Here is an 18,847-nt window from a genome sequence, read left to right as displayed (position 1 = left end):
TTATTTTATCCTTGTTCACAAGAAATTCCTCCGGTTGACTCCTCTCTTGTCCCAATGAGCACCTCTACCTCCCCACCTTGATTGAGTTTTTCTCTATTTGCTGATATCACTTATTCTCTGTTCATTTTATGTTCTCTTGTACCAGCTCTAAGAAGTCTTGGATTCTTGTTTGCTTGTTTTAAAATTTGTATCATGGCAAAATACCAATAGAAAATTAACTAGCCTTACCATTTTAGAGTGCACAGTACAGTAGTGCAAAAAACGTTTATATGTTATATGAGCACCACCAACCATATACAGAGGCAGTAGCTAAAGCTCATCCTGTCTCTATAAGGCACCTTACTCTGAGTGAGAATAGGATGAGAGAATAAAGAAAGCCACTAGAAGAATTTGAATGACAGGATATTATTCATAACTATTTTTCCCAAGGAGACTTTACATTGGAGGGAGCACATCTGCTATTAATTATAGCAGCACTCCAGGACAGAATGGAAACAGGAAGAAAGTTTTAGATGAATAATAACAGCTGAGGAACAGACCACAGGAAAATTGGTGCAAATGTCAATAAATCTGAATGCAAAATAATTTGGGAAAAAGCCAGCAAAGTTGATGGGAAATAGTTGAAAAGGAGGGTGGAGACCTTAATCTATGAAGCTGTTTTTCAAAGGGTTTCCCCAGAAACTATCATCTTCCTTCCAATGGTTCTGAGTAAATGAGAGAGCACAGAAGAAGATGTGTTTGATGGGATCTGTTGGAGGGCAGATTATCCTTTTGAGCTGTGAGACAGCCAGCTAATCAGAAGGATCTCTGTCAATGGTGATGCCTGGGAACCTGTGTTGACAAACTATATAAGAGGTGCTAGGTAAACTCCTTTGCCATCCCATGAGAAGTGTCAGCCATGGACAATGCCTGGGTTTCCTGTGTGAGTCCAGGAATTTGAGTCCCGGGAAGCCAGAGTGTTTATTCCTTGTATATTTCTCTCCAAGAACACTTGGGTGGATCAGAGCCTACCAGGAAATGTCTAAAACTATTCTAGGTGTCAAAACTCAAGTCCTCAAAAGGGTTCTCAAAAAGTCTAGGTAATAGGGCAGTATCTTCTGAAATACATGACGGTGAATCAAACTGCTCCAGTTTATTATTATATATTGGATTTAAGAGTGGGGTTCACAAAATGCAGATTCCTGAACTGTCTCCTGGTTTCAACTCCATAGCTCTGAAGGTGGGACTGAGAATCTGCCATTTAATGATCATTCCAAAATGATATTTGATACAAGAGGGTCATATAATCAAACCTAGATGAAAAGAAAAGAAGGGGAAGAGCTCAGGGTTAGACCGTAAGTTTAGCCCCTGTCAAATGAACACTGCTTTATGAGGGCATGGTTAAAATAATCACATAATTTCCTAAGGAAATTATTATTTTCTCATTATATTGGGCTTAAAGTCAGGACATTGCCCTTGGTAGACAGGCAGGCAGTATTTGAGCCACTCTACCAGCATTTTCTTGCACTGGTAAATTTTAAGGTCTTACTTATTGCATGGTTTCTGTGCTTGAAACATGATCTTGTAACCTTAAGCTTTTCACCTTCAGTGGAATGGTAGCCTCTTAGCTCCCACAGTTGATCTTCACCTGTTGACATGGTCTCTCATAGATTTTTTTTCTACCTGAGATTGCACCAAATCACAACACTTCCCAAATAAGTCTCCCACTTAAGTGACTGGTAGAATAGGAGGAAACCAGCTCCAGCAATTATATCAGACAAGGATCCACATGTATGCACAGGTTTTTCTTGAACCACAATCTTCCAATCGCAGGTAACCAAGTAGCTAAGAATGCAGGCATGAGCTTGCACAAGCAGAACACTCAGGAAAGATGACTACAGATAGTCTGTTCTATTACTTGAGTACTGCCTAGTACTTCACTCTACTTCCTCAGGAACCAGCACTCCCAAGATCTGGAAGTACATGTATGGGAGTTAGGTCAGGTAAGACTATCTTGGAACCAAACACAGTAAAGACATTAAGGGAGGAAATTTCCCTTCTTTTGGTTCATATTGAGGAGTTCTGTTGAGAAATCCAGGCAACACAGATCTAAATGGAGTATTTCCATGTCCATTAGTATTTGTCTGGCATTCTCCCCTAAGAAGAACTATCAAGCCACCGCCCTGGGTTCCAGGTGGCCATCTTGAGAACCAAGTGAAGATACCTTCCTACCTACAGATTCTTAAAACAGGGATAAACTAAGCTGAGGAAGCTGACAGTCAAGAGAATATAGTCTCACAGGTAAAGATAAACTACACCAGTGAGGTTACCTCTGGTGAGAGTCTGGGTAGGGCTAAACATGGAGAGCTCATGCTCATGACCAGAAACTCCCAGTTTGGCAAAGAACAAAGACTGGAGAAGAAGAAAGGCTGGAGAAGAAAGGCCTTGGTGAGCCAGAGGTAAAGAGGACATGCTACTCAGTGAGGAGAGGAGACTGAAAAATTCATGGACACTTATAGAAATGCCAAGGAAGGTTGAGGACTGGGCAAAAGGAAAAAGCTTGCCTAATAGAACAAGGTGAAAGCACATTGCAAATGTTCTCCAATCCAATAAGTGTCACCTCATTTGACATGCTCAGGAGAGTCTCCACCATTGACCCATACACAGTGAAAGGAAACGAGGATTATACTCTTCTGTATGGAATGTACTTCCTGGTTGTTGACGGGAAATTCTCCTCTACAATTGAAAGTACAATAAAAAAATATGCACCTTAGTATCAGCCACTTCTGCTACTTCCTTTTTACATTAGAATTAAGGTAATCTAATGGAATATCTAGCCTTGAAAATATAGCAGGCAAGGGACAGCCATATGATGCTATTAAACATTGCATCTGGGAAAAGATATTTAAGAGAGCTGAGATGGCTGGGATTGGGTGGGAAAAAAGAACACTACCATCCTCACTGGGTATCAGAAAGCCTTGACAGTTTCAGGTCAGTTCTGCCTCAGTCCGGAGAAGAACCTCAGGAGAAAGGCTGGTTGGATCCGTCTTGCCTCTGAGTAGACAGGGCAGCAGGGGAGAGGAGGAACAGCAGCAGCTGGAAAGCAGAGGACCAGGACTGGATTATGCTGTCAGAAGGTAGACAGTCGGCCAGGAGAAGAGTCCTTGGGAGAAACATTTATGAAACAGATTGTGGAAATGGGACAAGCTGGAAGAAAGAATCGGGTCCACTGGAGGGATTTCTAGACTGTGCCAAGGAATGGAAACAGGGCTGCGGAGGAGCAAAAGGCACTGGGAAGTACACCGTGCCTTGCAGCTTGCTCATCTATTTCCAAATCCCTGGCATCGGAGTTGACTGTTAATGGTAATGTGCAACGCAGGAATGTCAAGGCCAGGAGCCTGGCAAAACCCACATAAGTTCTCCAAGTGACCCCAGTTGTGTGAGTGAGGCCAGGGAGGCTGACTTGTAAACCCCTGCACCTGTCCAGGGAGAGCAGGTCCCCAGCCAAAGTGGCTAGAGCCCCATGGGGGAGGGGCTGCCAGTGCAGCTCTCAGATGACCCCACCCATTCTGCCTGAGTCACAAGAGTCTGCCACACCCCCCATTTATCTCTGACCAATGGGATACAAGCATTGAGGCCCCGCCCACCGTTCTATGCTGCCTATTGCCCCTGGTATCCCCTCTATGGGCTCACACCACTAGAGCGGTCGAGGGAGGTAGAGGTGGTGAGTGGTGAGAGAGCGAATCGAGGTGACGTTGGAGACAGAGTTGGAGGCAGACAGAGTTATTGTTGATTGTGAGAAGTGAGTGGAGTTTAGAGCCTGGGAATGTGGCCCCCCCACCTTCGCCGTCCCAGTGCTGGGATGTCTGAGCAGACAAGAAGAAAAAAGGTAGCCGCAGGAAGGAAAATACTGCAGGAATACCAGCAGAGAAATCATCCTGATAGACCTGCAGCATCCAAGAACAAGAAGAACACTAGAGAGGGAGGTAACCCCAAGCCCAACACCGCTGGGGACTGTCCTGTTCTCAAGGGGGTGGCCCAAGACCACGCACACCCTGAGCCTCCCCCTCCAATGGGCACTGTCACAGCTGCCAGGGGCAAGGGGGTCACAGGTTCCAGTAATATCGAGGACCTAGAAAGGCGCTGCCAGCATCTGGTGCTCGCCCTGGACTCCAGCAGAACACAAATCCAGCAGCTGCGCAGTGACATCCAACAAATGAAGCACGAGAAGGAAGACCTGCAGGACCAACAGAGGGAGGAGAACCAGAAGATGGCCTGTGTGCAGGAAGCGCTGAGAGTAGAGCTGGAGCAGCACAAGCTGTGCATACAGGTGCTGAGTTCAGAGAAGTGGGATTTGCAGTCTGCCCTGGCCCACATGCAGCAGGTGGCCAGTGAAAGAGCACTAGAGCAGGAGAGTCTCACCCGCCGCCTGCAGGCTGCAGAGCAGCGCGTGGCAGAGCTAGAGATGACCTCGTCTGCAGACTCCACCAAGCAGACAGAGGCCGAGCAGAACAACATAGAGCTGCTGAAGGCCCTGAACCGTGTGAAGCTGCAGCTCCAGGCAAAGGCCAGGTGCTGTGAAGACCTGGAGGATGAGAACACAGAGCTACAGGAGAGGCTGGAAGAGCTCCTGACCCAGAAGGCCGCCATGAAGATCCAAATGCAGGAGGGCCAGCAGGCACTAGAGGAGCGGGCAGGGTTGGAAAGTCAGGTCAACCACATGAGAGAGGTGGTGAGAGCATTGCAGTTGGAGAGAGACAACTTTGCCGAGGACCTGAGGGTGGAGAGGTGCACAGGGCAGGAGAAGGTCCAGCAGCTGGCAGAGCAGGTGAGCCAGCTGAGAGAAGAGAAGGAGCAGGGGCTGGGGCAGGTTGGAGAGCTGGAGAGCAGGCTGGTGGAGCTGAGAAAGCAGCTGTCAGAGCTGCAGCCCCCGCCGCCCCCCGCAGGCCCATGTGAGGCTGAGCAGCAGCTGCAGGCCCAGGCCCTGCAGTGGCAGCAGGAGCTCAAGAACGTGCAGGAGCAGCTTCACATGCAGGTGGAGGAGAACCAGAGCCTCGGTCTCCAGCTGCTGGAGCAGCAGCAGCGGCTGTGGATCCTGCAGAAGAGGGCCGAGGAGTGGGATCAGAACGCCGAGGACCGGCGCAAGATCCTGGAGACGATGGAAAAGGAGCACGAGACCATGAGATGCACCCTGGTGCTCAACCGACAGCTCAAGGAGCAGCTGGGCCAGCTGCAGGATGCCTTGCAGAGGCTGAGCGCTGAGAAGGAGGAGCTGGCCAGCCAGCTCCTCTCAGAGCAGCAGGAGAAGACAACCCTGCAGGAGAAGCTGGCCGAGCTGGAGAACTTAGAGGGCAAAAAGACGACTGAGTTCAAGAGTCAAGCCACTGAGCATCTGCAGGAGCTGCACGACCAGTACCTGGCGCAGCTGCAGGAACTCAGAGCCACGAGTGAAGAGCCCGTGTCCTGCAGCCAGCAGCTGAGCTCAGAGAAGGAGGCCCTGCAGCAGCACCTGCTGAGGCAGACCCACCTGCTGAAGCGGCTGCAGCAGGAGCAGGTGCAGCGCAAGTTGCTGGCCCAGATGGAGAGGGAGAAGTTCCAGGGCACTCTGCAGTGCCTGGAAGCCACCAGACATGAGAATGCGCAGCTGCGGGCCCAGCTGAGCTCCCTGGCTTTTCCCAGGGAAGGAGGAGGCCTGGGCACAGAAGAGAAGGATGAGGAGGCAACTGCCTCTGAAGGGTCTGTCCCGGAGGATGTGGACAACCCCCAAAGCATGTGTGATTTTTACGAGGAAGCACTGTCCATTGCGGAGTGCAAGAAGGCGAGGCTCAGCCGGCAGCTGCACGAGCAGCAGGCGCTGTGGATGCCTGAGTCAGCTGGCAGCCCAGTGGCAGAGAAAGCTGGAGGGCCAGGCCCCCTTCGCCAAGCGCTGGATACACGGCCTGTTTGGGAAGAGGAAGCAGGAAGCGCAGGCGCCCAAGAAGCTGAAGATCTGCTTCCACGAAGACCTGGCCGCCCAGGTGGATGGCCAGAGTGCAGTGGATGACCTCCAGCACCGCTGCAGCCAGCTGGCACAGCACGTGAGCGCCCTGGAAGAGACCATCGTTTCCTACAAAGAGCAGATGGACGTTCTGGAGAAGCTGTGTCAGGAGAAGGACGAGTGTGTCAGCCAACTGTCCCAGGAGAAGAGGAGGAAGAGGAAGGAGCTGCAGGAGCTGCTGCTGTGCCTTGCAGGGGAGGGCACAGAGTGCCAGGACGTGATGCTGGCAGCCACCCAGGCACCTGCTGCCCAGACCCCCTCACACCTCGCAGGGCCCCTGAAGATGGAAGTCAGGAAGGACCAGCAAGAGTTGGAAGGCGTGTGTCTTGAAGAAAACTTGGAGCCTGGCCCTCGAGAGGCTCGCGCGCTTGGGCCCCTTGAGAGCCCCACTGCAGAGCCTCCCGTTCTGCTGCTGCCTGCTGTCAAACCCCACCAAGATCCTGCAAGCTTGAGCCAAGAGTCCTGCCTCCCTTTCTTCTATAAGGCTGAAGCAAAGGAGGTGTTCGACATCATCACCATCTGAAGATTGGGGCTACTATAAAAGTTACTTTGGGCATGAGTTTAATTATAACACTGGTGGGAGTATTATGTAGGGATTAATCTAGGCCGACAGATCAGCCACCAATGAGAGGTGGCCAAACTTTGTGAATGTCCATTGGTTGCTAGTGAAGAGCCCCACGTGATATTTGTAACAAAATTCTTTCCAAGAAGATGGGAAGTTATTGTGTACTTTTTGCTTAGCATATTGTCTTAGAGATGTCATCTTTTGAACTACTTTACCTTAGCATACTGGCATTTTGTGAGATAATCCTATGCTGATTTATGAAGTAGTTTTCATAATTCTTTAATTCGTTGAAGAGAAGATTGTATTTCCCTTCAAATGAATTATTTCATTTGTTATTTAACTTTATAGTTGTTACATTCATGCATTTTTAATATTGTGCACCAGCCACACAAATTCTTTTTCTATAACAATATGATTCAAAAATAGTACACGGAGGTAATAAGTTGTCCAAACTGTGAGAAATAAGAAAATTTTATTAAGCCTGACAGTTTGCAAAAAAGTAACAGTAATACCCAAATATGTGGAGATTTCTTATAGTGGAAAAATATATAACAAAGTGCTGAACTGTAATGCAGAACCATAACACACAATTGTAGAGTGTCTATAATGAGAATGTCAAGCATCTCAATATTCCACTTATGAATTGTTCAAGTGATAAATGTGCCATATTGTTCATTGAATCAAATAAAATATTAAAATTAATTTTTTTGTGTGTGTTTGTGTATGTGTGTGTGTTTATTGGTCTGCCAGCTTAACCTTAGGGGCTAGGCAGCTGTCCCTGGGCTTGTGTGTCTCTTGTGTCTTTTTAGTGGATAGAGGTAAGACTCTCACAGACTTTCCTGTCCGGCTTGGCTTCTGTTGTAGTCCTCAGTTCTGACCCTTCTGAGTTGCTAAGGTTACTTTTGTGAGACCTTGGGGCCCAGCGCGCACACATGCGCGCTCTCGCTCTCTCTCTCTCTCTCTCTCTCTCTCTCTCTCTCTCTCTCTCTCTCTATCTCTATCTCTATCTCTATCTCTCTATCTCTCTATCTCTCTATCTCTCTATCTCTCTTTCTCTCTCTGGTGTAGGTCCTCAGACTAGAAATCAAGGCCTGGGTGCTGTCCTTAAGGCTAACTTTCTGCCACTTGAGCACTGCTGTACTTCAGTGCTTAATTGACAAAATAGAGTCTCAAGGCTCTTGGCTTGTTTTGAACTGCGATTTTCAGATCTTAACCTCTTGAAAAGCTAACATTATAGAAGTGTGCACACGATGCCGCACCTGCTCGTTCTGTGTTAAGTTACCATTCAAACCTAGCATGAAATTAAAATGGAAATGCATCCTTTTGTGTGGGCCACTGCTGATGTAACTCCCGGGTTCACGACACAAGTGACATGTTAAAGAGTGCATACTTCCCGTGATGAAACCAATGCCACCTCAGTCCTCATGAGTGATTGTCTCAATTCTCTTTTCATGACTAAGGCTGTCTCTTTCTCTGTAAGGAAATGGATTCCATTCTCTCTCTCTTTGAATTTGGGTTCCAGAAGAAACCGATAAAATGATGTGCCTTTGTTTTGCAATAGCCTATAATGAGTGCCAGCTTCCCAATTCCTCTTTCATACTAATGGCAAAATGTAAAGACTCTGACTAGAGATTACTGGAGGGAAGAAGAAGATATGCAGCTACTTGTAAATGCTCTACATATGATGAGTCTTGTGGGATCTTGTGGCCCAGCTGAACAATGTTCCCAGCAAATCATAGCCTGAAAAGCCGAACCATAAGAATTGAGTAAGTTATAGTTGTCACCATGACTGTAAAGCAATTAAGTATGCCTTTAGGGGTTGGGAATGTGGTCTAGTGGTAAAGTGCTTGCCTAGCATGCATGAAGCCCTGGGTGAATAGAAAAAGCCAGAAGTGGTGCTGTGGCTTAAGTGGTAGAGTGCTACTCTTGAGGAAAAGGAGCTCAGGGACAGTACCTAGGCCCTGAATTTAAGCCCCAGGACTAGCCAAAAAAATAGTCTGCTTTTTATATGCAAAAGAAATGGTTTTAGGCCCTTGGAGTGGCAACAGAAGAAAATGCCTTCTGTCCTCCAAAAGCTGAATGCCCTGTCAGGGGGTCATCAAACCAAAGTACTAAATAAACTAGTATTAGAACTGAAGACCAGAGACAGGTGTTTTTTCTTCATGGCAGTACTGAATTTGAACTCAGAACATTGTACTTGGTAAGGAACTCTCCTGGTGATCCCTGCTTTTAGTCCTATCTGACACCGACTATATTTTTCATTTCATTTATTTCTTGTGCCTGTCTTGGGGTGCTTTCCCTGAGCTTCTTTGCTCAAGACGATAGCAGTCTACCACTTCATTCCTATATCCAATTTTGGCTTTTTTTTTTTTTGGTGGTTAAGTGGAGCTAAGAGTCTCACAGACTTTCTTCCCTGGCCTAGCTTTAATTGGTAATCTTCAGATTTCAGTCCCTTGATTAGGTACTATTATAGGCCTGTGCCACTGGCACCAGCTGACTGACACTGATCATCTTGAGTCTTGTTGCCTGACCAGGCCTGCTTAGGAACTGTGGTCCTTATTATTAGTATTTTTTAATCATTTGAGGGCTTTGAACTCTGGGCCTGGGCACTGTGCCTGAGCTCTTCAGCTGAAGGTTATCCTGTTACCACTTGAGCCACAGTGCAACTTCTGGTGTTCTGGCGGTTAATTGGAGAGTGTCATTGACTTTCATGCCTGGGTTGGCTTTGAACCACGATCCTCAGATCTCAGCCTCCTGAGGAGCTAAGATTACAGGCAGGAGCCACCAGTACCGGGATCTTCCTGTGATCTCTGTTGTCCCTGGGGTGGCATGTAGGCACCGCCATGCCTGGCTTCTTCGATCGAGATAGAGTCTCCTGCCCTTTTTCACCTGGCTTGACCTGTACTCATTCTGCTTCCATTCCCTGGCTTTAGTGTAGAGCTGAACTGACAGGTGTTTCCATAGCACCAGCCTTTGGTCGCAATGCTATCTTGTAAACCTTTTGCCTAGGTGGTTTTTGAACCACCATGCTAAGAATATTGAGTGAAGCTGGTTTGGACCTCACTTAAGTAGGAGTTTTAGTTTAGTATTCTGTGGTCTTTGATGGGCCTCACCCGGGATTTCCTACTGCTCAAGTCTAGAGCTCAGGCTCAGGCCTGCTGGAAAGCCCTCTGTGCTGCTTCTGTGTTCCTTCATGGCTGCCCCCATGCATGGCTGCCTTCAGCCCTTTGCTGATGAGAGTGAGCTGAAGCCAGTCCAGCAGTCTACCTGGCTTTCCTTAGACACAGAGCACAGGCCACCTGTGGCTTCCAGTTGAGAAGAAAGAAGTCTCAGACATTTTTACCTAGGCACCAGCATCTTAGAAAACCTTTTAATCTCCTCAAGGTAGACTTCCAGACTTCCAGACTTCTTCCCAAAGGTGTAAGATACAAGGGATGGTGGGAGCTTTAACTTCCCTTGTTTTTCCTATCATGGAGCTTACGGTCTTTCAGCTGTTCTGACTGTATGCACCAGCGGTTACTTGGGTCTTTTTCTGCCCTGTGGTTCCAGTGTCCAGCTCACAGTGTCATCCTGGCTCAACATCAGGTTTCTTTTAGGTTCCCATTGGCCATTTACACTCCGTGGCTATTTTGTCTGGGGACTGTTAACTAGGTTCCTCATTTCCCCTAAATCGTGAATGGATGATAGGCTATCAGGATGGAATTGCCAAATCATGAGTCATTTAGCTAGAAAGCCATTGAAGGTTTTGGAGAGCCCTAAAACTCTTTTCCGTGGTGCTGTGGGCACCACTGAATGTAAAAGACTCGAGCAAGGACCCGTGGAGGATCTCAGCAGTGATTTGTACTGACCTCGCCACTTCTCCCCCACGGTCTTTCCAAATGAAGGCAGCCTGAGGTGAAATGTTTTACCATATAGAAAAGAACTTGTTTACGAGGCCACCAAAGGTAAGGAGGGGTGATCTCTAACACAAATCTCCCTCCCAGAAGAAAGGGTTTGGGGCTGTCTACAGGCTAAGGAGGTGTGGGAAGAGTGTCTGGACGCAAGGGAAATGAAGTCATCGGGGCCTTTGCATTCATGATCCATCTTTATGGCTCTCCAGCGGGTGTAAGTTCAGCAAGTGGCAGCATCAGGATACTCTCAGAGTGGAGTTTTTAGCCCTCCGATTTCCAAAGGTCACCCCTTAGACACCTGCCAAAACCCAAGTGCAGGGATGCTACTGGCAACAGACTTGAGCTACCTCCAAATTCCTGACAAACCTTCCACTGTGAGATAGCCATGCATCAGAGGGGGTGGCTGCGGCAGAGTAATTACGTGCAAATTGCTCAGCTCTGTTCTCTGAAACTGATGGGAAGAGTGAATAAAAGCAAGTGAAGCAAAGTTGGTATAGTCTGTCTTTCCATTCCTAGAGTAACTCAGTAACTCAGAAAGCAACTCGTTAAAATCAAACTAACAAAACAGAATAATTTTAAAATCCAAATAGAATTAGTGCTTAAGACAAAATCACATACGATCAGGATTGTACTCCTGCTTTCTCTAATGCTTGCAAATACAGTCATGTACCATATAGCAGTGCTTTGGTCAACAATGGATACATATAAGAGGTAGTCACAAAAGAGGATTTTGTAGCTGAAGAATTGCTGTGTCACCAAGACATCAAATGAAGCACAATGTATGTGGTGATGCTTGGTGGACATCTCTTATTTCTTTTTTTTTTTTGCTGCCTATGTTTTATTGTGAAGGTGATGTACAGAGGGGTTACAGTTCCCCAATGTTCAACAATTCCTGTTGAACATTTTTACTCCCGCCCTTGATTTCTCCTGCTACCCCTCCTTCCATTCCTCTCCCCACCATCAGTTGTAAAGTTCATTTCCAACATAGTATCTTGTTTCACTGTGGCATCGGTTAGTTACCCTTTGTACATTCTATTTCTTGTGTCACTCTTCACATAAGAGTTATATCCAGCATACCACACCAGATGAGGAACAATTATGTTACTGGCTTATGTACTTATGATATTATATTCACTAACTTGGTGTTTAATAATTACTTGTTATTGAGTAAGTAGGAAATTTTACTCTTGAGTTTTGGATTAACATTTTTATTTAGTTTTAAAATATGCAAATGAGAGAAAATGGGCAGTTATTTTGGCTAATACATCAACCTCCCGTTCTACCCAAATATCTGCAAATGACATAATTTCTTTCTTTGTGAGTGAGTAATGTGCCATGGTGAGTATGTGCCACTCTTTCTATTAGCATCAATTGATTGCTCACTGATCTCACGTGGACTTGCCCAAGTATGCATAACGGTCCTCGATGAGACGCATCCTCCCATCACTATCCCTCATCTTTCCTCTACTCTTCCCAAACTGGTCCCAGCAAGCTTCATTTTCACCCAATTACAAAAAAGATTTTGACTTTTCACCCTCCTCCATTCTCACTCGTCCTTTCCCTGCCATTACTACTCACACCCTACAAAGTATGTTCCACTTTCCTAACATCCATTCTTGTTAAAGTGCACATTAATTATTCTGAGATGATTACTATAGTTTATACTTGTATTTACTGTACTTTATGTGATGAATCCCTTTATCTACTCTTGCTTTTTCCAGTGTTCCACCCTCTATTACTCATAGCTTTCAGTAAGTTTGGTTTTATTAACTCTACTAACAGATGCAATTGTAACTTGGTACTTGTATCCTCTTTTCTCCTCACTTTTAACATAGTTTTGCAATTATTACAACATGGTGATGCATACATTTATGCTCATGGACACACATGTATATGTTAAGTTTTTTTTTTCTTGTCTTGTACTGGGCCTTGTACTCAGCCTGCATGCTATACCTGAGCTTTTATGTGTGTATGTATGTAGGGGGGGCGGGTCATGGAGGTTGAACTCTGCCTGGGTGCTGTCCCTGAACTCTTCAGCTCAGGATTACTGCCCTACCAAAGCCCATTTCCCCTTTTCTAGTGGTCATTTGGTGCTATGAGTCTTAAGTCCTTTTGTTCCCTGCTGGCTTTGAATCTTAATCCTTAGATCTCTGTCTCCTGAGTAGCTAGGATTACAAGTGTGAGGTACTATACCCGTGTTGTATCTGAGCTTTTTGCTTAGAGATAGCACTCTATCAATCACCTGTATTATAGCTACACTTCCAGCCTTAAAGTTAATTATAAACAAGAGGCTTTTATCTGGTGTGCTGGTGGCTCACTCCTGTAATCCAAGCAACTCAAGAGGCTGATATCTGAGTGTTACAGTTCAAATCCAGCCCAGCATGAAAATCCATGGGACTCTTACTTCATATTAAGCACCAAAAAACTGAAAGTGGCACTGCGGCTCAAGTGGTAGAGGTCAAGTGGTTGAGCTGAAGAGCTGAGGGATAGTACCCAGGCCAGAGTTCATGCCCCATGACAAAAGAAAAGAAAGGCTTCTTTCCTGCTTGGGCTGTCTTCGAATCATGATCCTCAGATCTCAGTCATCTGAGCAGTAATCAGGTATGAACCACTAGTGCTTGGCTAGGGAAAAGATTTTTAAAAAATTAAACTTGTGAAAAAATAGAGAGGAAATTTATCTATTTAAACTCACTTTAGGTTGTTTTCACTTATTTTCTCTGGAGCAATTTTTTTTCAACCAGGAGCCATGTTTTATTTATATCTGTTCAGAAGGCCAGTGATGTGTTCTGATAGCCATTCTTTAAGAATAGTGAAGGTAGTCTCAAATTTCAATGTTCATTTGAATGGGGCTGAACTTTGCTTCGAACCATCTAATGTAAACCAGGCCTCCAAATGCTGCACTTTTCCTTTTAATTTTTTTTCATTTGTTACGTTTCTGTTTCCTTTTCTGGGATTGTCTATTGCAGTGGGCTGCCTCACTTCACCAGGCCTAAACTCCACAGTGTTAGAGGTGATTAGTTCTGCCTTCTGTCTCTAAATCACACAGGAAACAACATAAAGTCTGCCCAAAGTGTGCCTTCCAAAGTTGCTCATCTTCTTAGTTAGTTTTTTAAAAATCTTTACCTTACCAGATAAGTTGAATGCCCCAGATAAACTTCTGCCTGGATTTCTAATATATACCACTTGTGGGACTTTTTTGGAGAAGCTTTTGCAAAACCAATATTTGAAGCTCTATGTGTAGTACTCCAAATCTCCTGTGAGGTGATGCCGTGAGTGGTTCTTCAGGGTTTCTGGTTGTTGAAAGTCATTAGCTATTGATTGGCATGACTTCTAGTTTCAGGTGGTATTGACTTTAAAAACTTGTACACAACCTCAAGGGACCAGGAGTTTTCCTTTGTAAAGTAGCCCAAAGTTTTCAGACAGTGATAAAGCATCCAAAGGGATTAGCAGGTTTGAAAAGCAACATTTATTAGCTAACAGGACTATTTGTTTTTCCACCCAGATTGCCTCTCTGAGAAAATTTATAGTCATGTCTCTCTGACTGAAATATCTCCTATAAAACAGCTTGATCGAATATGCAGTCAATCCATTGCTTTTGCCTTCTTAACTAAATTGGATTGACTGGGTTGTTCATCTCATTGATTGTGTAGAAATCTTACGTTGGCTGGGAAGAGAAAAATAAAAAGCAATTAGGTTAGAGATCATCTGGGTTTGTGATCACAGGAAGACATGGATTGTGTTCTTTGTAGACTAACTTTGTCTTTATTAATGTGCCTAACTGGGGAAGTTATTCCCTCCTCCCTTCCCCCGCCCCCCCACCCCGAGAAGAGTAATTACATTACTGACCACAAACTACTTTATTTCTCTGAAAGGTTTTGTACTCTTCTAGATCTGGAATCTCAGTCACAATAAATCATCAGTTTCACACTTTCCTTTCAGACTAAAAAGAACAGAGTCATTATTGACTAGGGAAAATGAAAAAGCAATTCCCAATTACTTTGGTCTTTAGCATAGGAATAGCACAAATCCATTCTTAGGATTTTAAATCATTGAATTGCACTTTGCTGGAGTGTGAAGATATCGTTCTAGCCATTATTGTTGGTGTCGGTAGAGTTTTAATCTTCCTGGTTTAGGAAAATTTCTGGGGAATTAAGCAAATCAAATGATAGATCTCTTTGACATTTCTGTCTCAAGATAAGAAATGGAGGCAAAATTATTACTGAGTAAACCAAGGAAAGATTTTAAAACCAGTTAAGTGTCCTTTGAATCAGTCATATTTCCCTTTGGCCCTTGAGACTCAATTCAGGGCCTGGTACATGCCTGTGAGCAAGCCCTCTTCCACTGTGCTGCACCTTCAGCCTGGGAGAGATTTAATGAAGAGCTCCATTCCACTTTTACCATTTGACCATGGATGCCACTCATGCCCCATTCTCTTCTTGTCCCATATCTGGGAAAGTCAGTAAGATAAGCCATGCATTCTTCCCCTTGGTACCAGTAGGAAGCTTTCATCCTGGTTCAGTGAAGAGCCAAAGCAATTCACATTTCCCTTCACTCAAGCCATCTGACTAGTGTGTGTACGCCTTCCTTGCTTTCCCTGAAAGCTGCATTCCCTGACCAGCCAGTGTTTCCATCTCCTTCATGTGTTTGTGTTTCATTGCCAGTCTTAACCTCTGGTTCATTGCGTGTGTGTGTGTGTGTGTGTGTGTGTGTGTGTGTGTGTGTGTGTGTGTGTGTGTGTGTCTTAGTGCTGGGATCTTAAAGTTAGGGCCTTGCACTTTCTCTTGTCATTTCTCATTCGAAGCTGGCACTCTCCCATTTGAGCCATACCTCTAATTCTTGCACTGTTGATTAAGTGAAGGTAAGAGTTTGATGGGCTCTTCTGTCCTGGGACTTGAATTCAGGGGTTTGCCTGATTGCTTAGCTTTTTCATTACAGTGGTGTCACTCCACCACTGGAAACATGTTTCTAGCTCTGAATCCATTTTGGGCAGGGAATTGGTCCCATTGTTGGAGGGCAGACACAAAATGATTATGATATAAGAGGGTGCGGGCTACCACCTTCTGGACCACTCCTATTCCTTCCAGGGTCTTCTCGTGCTTTTGATTTCATAGCTGCTTTTGATGCCTGCTGGTGAGCATGTGCAACTTTACACTACATTTGCTAATGGCTACAAAGCTTCTCTTATATATTTCACTAATTAAAGCTGGAAGTTTTGAGAACATTTAGGGACAGGAGTACAAAGTTGTCACCTTCCTTCCATTGGCCTTGGCTATAAATATTTCGATCTCCCCAGGAGTCTTGGATCGTGCTGTGTTTGAATCCCAGCACAAGAAGTGAGTGATGCTCGGTGACTCTTACCATAGGACTGTTGGTTATGTGTCTCATGGGGTCATTGGTCCTTGTTCAACCAGGAGAAAACCATATCCTCGGTACTGTAGGGACTCCTCAGGTGATCACCCTTGTAGAGAAGATGTCCTGGCATGCAGTACTAAGCTCTACTTTCCAAAAGCTGATGACTGACTAACGTTCTGTTTGCTTCCACTGCTGCTGCCTGTCCCTCTGTGAGAAAGAACAATCATGGCTTTAGGGGAATACTGCTCTTATACCAGCTCTCTTGAAAAGCAGCCCCAAGAGCTCTACTCCATAACCTATAAAAGTACCTGGAGGGACCATTGCCCTGTCGGATATCTGTAAAATGGACTAGGTGAGACACTAGGTTCAATTGAATGTACAACTAAACAATATGAGTTCATTCAAGCAACTCAAGCTTAGAGTCTCTGTCTGGGTTAGTTATTTTGTAACTGATGAATATAGGAAAGGATCATTTTATATGATCCTTTGTCATATAGCTTCAGAAGTTTCTGTTCATGGTCAGCTTTGGCCCTGAGGTGAGGCAAATCATCAGATATTAGTAGCGTGTAGTAAAGAGTTTGCAAACTCTAGCTCAATGGAAAGAACCTGGGTGTGTTAGTATACTTCTATCATTCCACCTATAACTTAGAAGACTAAAGTAGATCACAGATTAGGAATGTGCTTGGATAGGAAGCAAGAGTAGTTGTAAAAACTAATGAGTACAAGCAAAGAAGTGAGTTATCACCTAGTAGAGCACTTGCCTAGCAAGCTCCAGATCAAGTTCAACTCCAGTATACTGCCAGACAAAAAAATCCCTAATAAACAGGAAAGCAATAAATAAGCCAGTTAATGGGAAAAGACCTGAACAAATGAAGTAGAAATTAATGTATGAAAAATATATTACATTTGTACCCATAAGAGAAAAGCAAGTTATACCACATTGAGATTCCATATCATTCCAGTCAGAAAGGTGCTCATCAAGAAACAGACAAAAATACCGAGGACACTGGGGGTGGGGGGTGTGGGATTAGGGTTAGAGGAACCTCTTACACCATGAGTGGGGATGTAAATTAGTGTAGCCACTATGGAAATGGAAATGGAGGTTCCTCAAACATAGAAGCAACATATGACTCAACTATACCACTGTTGGGCATATACCTAAAGGAATGTAAGTCTGCATATAATAGAGATACCTGCACTATTCACAAGCTATGGAATCAGCCTAGGTAACAGTAAGCCAATGAATGGATAAAGGAGCTCTAATATATTCAAATACAATTTTATTCAGCCATAAAACAAGTCTTTTTTTGCAGGAAAATGGTTGAAGCTGGAGATGATTATGTTTAAGCAAAATAAGCCACACTCAGAAAGACATATATCACATTTTCTGTTGTATGTGGAATCAAAATTAAGAACACAAAACAAAACAAAAACCCAAATGGATTATTAGGAAAGAGGAAGGGGGAAGAGGAAGACAGGGCAAGGGAACAATATAAAATATATTTAATATATACATCTATAGTATATGCACATGTATGCATATCTTAATATGTAACGAGAAGCCTATTTTTTTTCCTATGTATGTGGTACCGAGGAATTGAACCCGGGTCTTCATGCATGCTAGGCAAGCACTTTAACCACTAGGCCAAACTCCTGGTCCTAAGAAGCTTACACTAAGAAATTTTTTCTCAGAAGGGTTGTAAGTGCAAGGTTTTGTGTTCAAACCCTAGTACTGCCCAAATATATTATTTTTTTTTCTCGAGTGCTAAAAGAGCTGATGTCAGAGTGTCAGGTTTGAGGAAGGATATGTAAAGGTAAAAGTGGAAGCCAGAAAGTGAGAGAGATTTGCAGGTATTAAAACTGCTGGCATTGAAGATAGAGTAAGGGGCCCTAAGCCAAAGAATGCAAGCAGCTTCTAGAAGCTGGGAACTTCAAGGAAACAGGTTTTCTATAAAATCTCCAGAAAGAATGTACTCTTTAGACATCTTGATTTTCAGTCCAGTGAGACTGATTTTGGACTTTAGACTTCAGAACTGCATGCTAACAGATTTGTGGAGGTTTAGAGCTACCACCTGTGTGGTAATTTGTTACAGTAGCAATAGGGAATGGATCAGGAAAGGAAAAGCCACTGGATTGGGCTCCTACTGGCTTCCTGCTACAGCTTCATAGAGCATCCCACTCACACAACCAGTGTAATTCAGTGAAAGGAGAAGTGTCCCATTTCCATTGTCCTCCAATCAACAGTTGGAACAAAAATGAAGAGTCTCTCTTTCTATATTTGATTACTCACATCTTTTATCCTTACTGCACATTTTTCTCCCTTGCTTGAAGTCTGACAAAGGTAACAAAAAGAGACCCCATTCTCCCTTGGACCAGTCAGCTCTGTGGGCTCAAAACTCTGCACTTTAGGGAGAAATTTTCATACTCGTTCCACTCTGAAGCACAATAAAAACTCCAACCACTCACCTTTTCCTTTGCTGAAGCTAGTTTGGATGAGCAGCTGCTTTGTTTGCCCAGAAGGTCTCATCATGTCTAATCAGCTTTTCATGTTCAACCGTAAGTTGAGGAGAAGAAAAATTTCCTGCCACTTTTTCTGTATCATCAGAATTAATCAAAATAGTAGAAAGGATACAAGTGTTTCAGGAAATCTGTGTGGGTATTTGTGGGACTGTGATAGTGATGTGTGTGTGTGTGGATGTGTGTGTGTGTGTGTGTGTGTGTGTGTGTGTGTGTGTAAGAGAGAGGGTGAGCAGAAGGCTGTGGAAATAGGAGAGAGAAAGTTATGCTTAAATAAAAATAAAAATCGTATACTTTAATTGTAGGACATAAAGGGTCTGAATATACCTGCCACGATGCCTTTACCAATGATAAGCAAACATTTTCATAATACATTTTATGTTCTTTAAGTCTTAGAGGTGGTGTTTGCCTTTTTTGGAAGCTCGGTTGAAAGCACAATTTCTGTTAGAAATACAGATGTTAGAAAACCTGGTTCAGGGCTCTTCTGCAGGCTGCTGGCCCTGCAAA

At 44.4% G+C, this 18,847-nt stretch overlaps 2 long non-coding RNA genes and 1 pseudogene across 3 annotated transcripts in view; 2 read left to right on the top strand and 1 right to left on the bottom strand.

Moving 5' to 3' along the window:
• Positions 1–18,847, top strand: part of LOC150066707 (uncharacterized) — a 507,115-nt gene that overhangs the window by 251,610 nt on the left and 236,658 nt on the right. The window lies entirely within an intron of this gene.
• On the top strand, positions 3,639–7,266 carry LOC150066710 (golgin subfamily A member 2 pseudogene; annotated as a pseudogene).
• LOC150066709 (uncharacterized) lies at positions 13,620–18,438 on the bottom strand. Its single transcript, XR_016539269.1, has 3 exons — positions 18,290–18,438; positions 15,830–16,030; positions 13,620–14,135 (listed from the first exon to the last, which is right to left on the bottom strand). It is a non-coding gene; the product is annotated as an uncharacterized LOC150066709 (long non-coding RNA).

This window comes from Megascapheus bottae, chromosome 2, assembly GCF_031878675.1.
Source record: "Megascapheus bottae isolate mThoBot1 chromosome 2, mThoBot2.hap1, whole genome shotgun sequence".
Taxonomy (NCBI): domain Eukaryota; kingdom Metazoa; phylum Chordata; class Mammalia; order Rodentia; family Geomyidae; genus Megascapheus; species Megascapheus bottae.
Note: the sequence above shows the minus strand (reverse complement) of the source record. Positions and strands in the feature narration are given on the sequence as shown.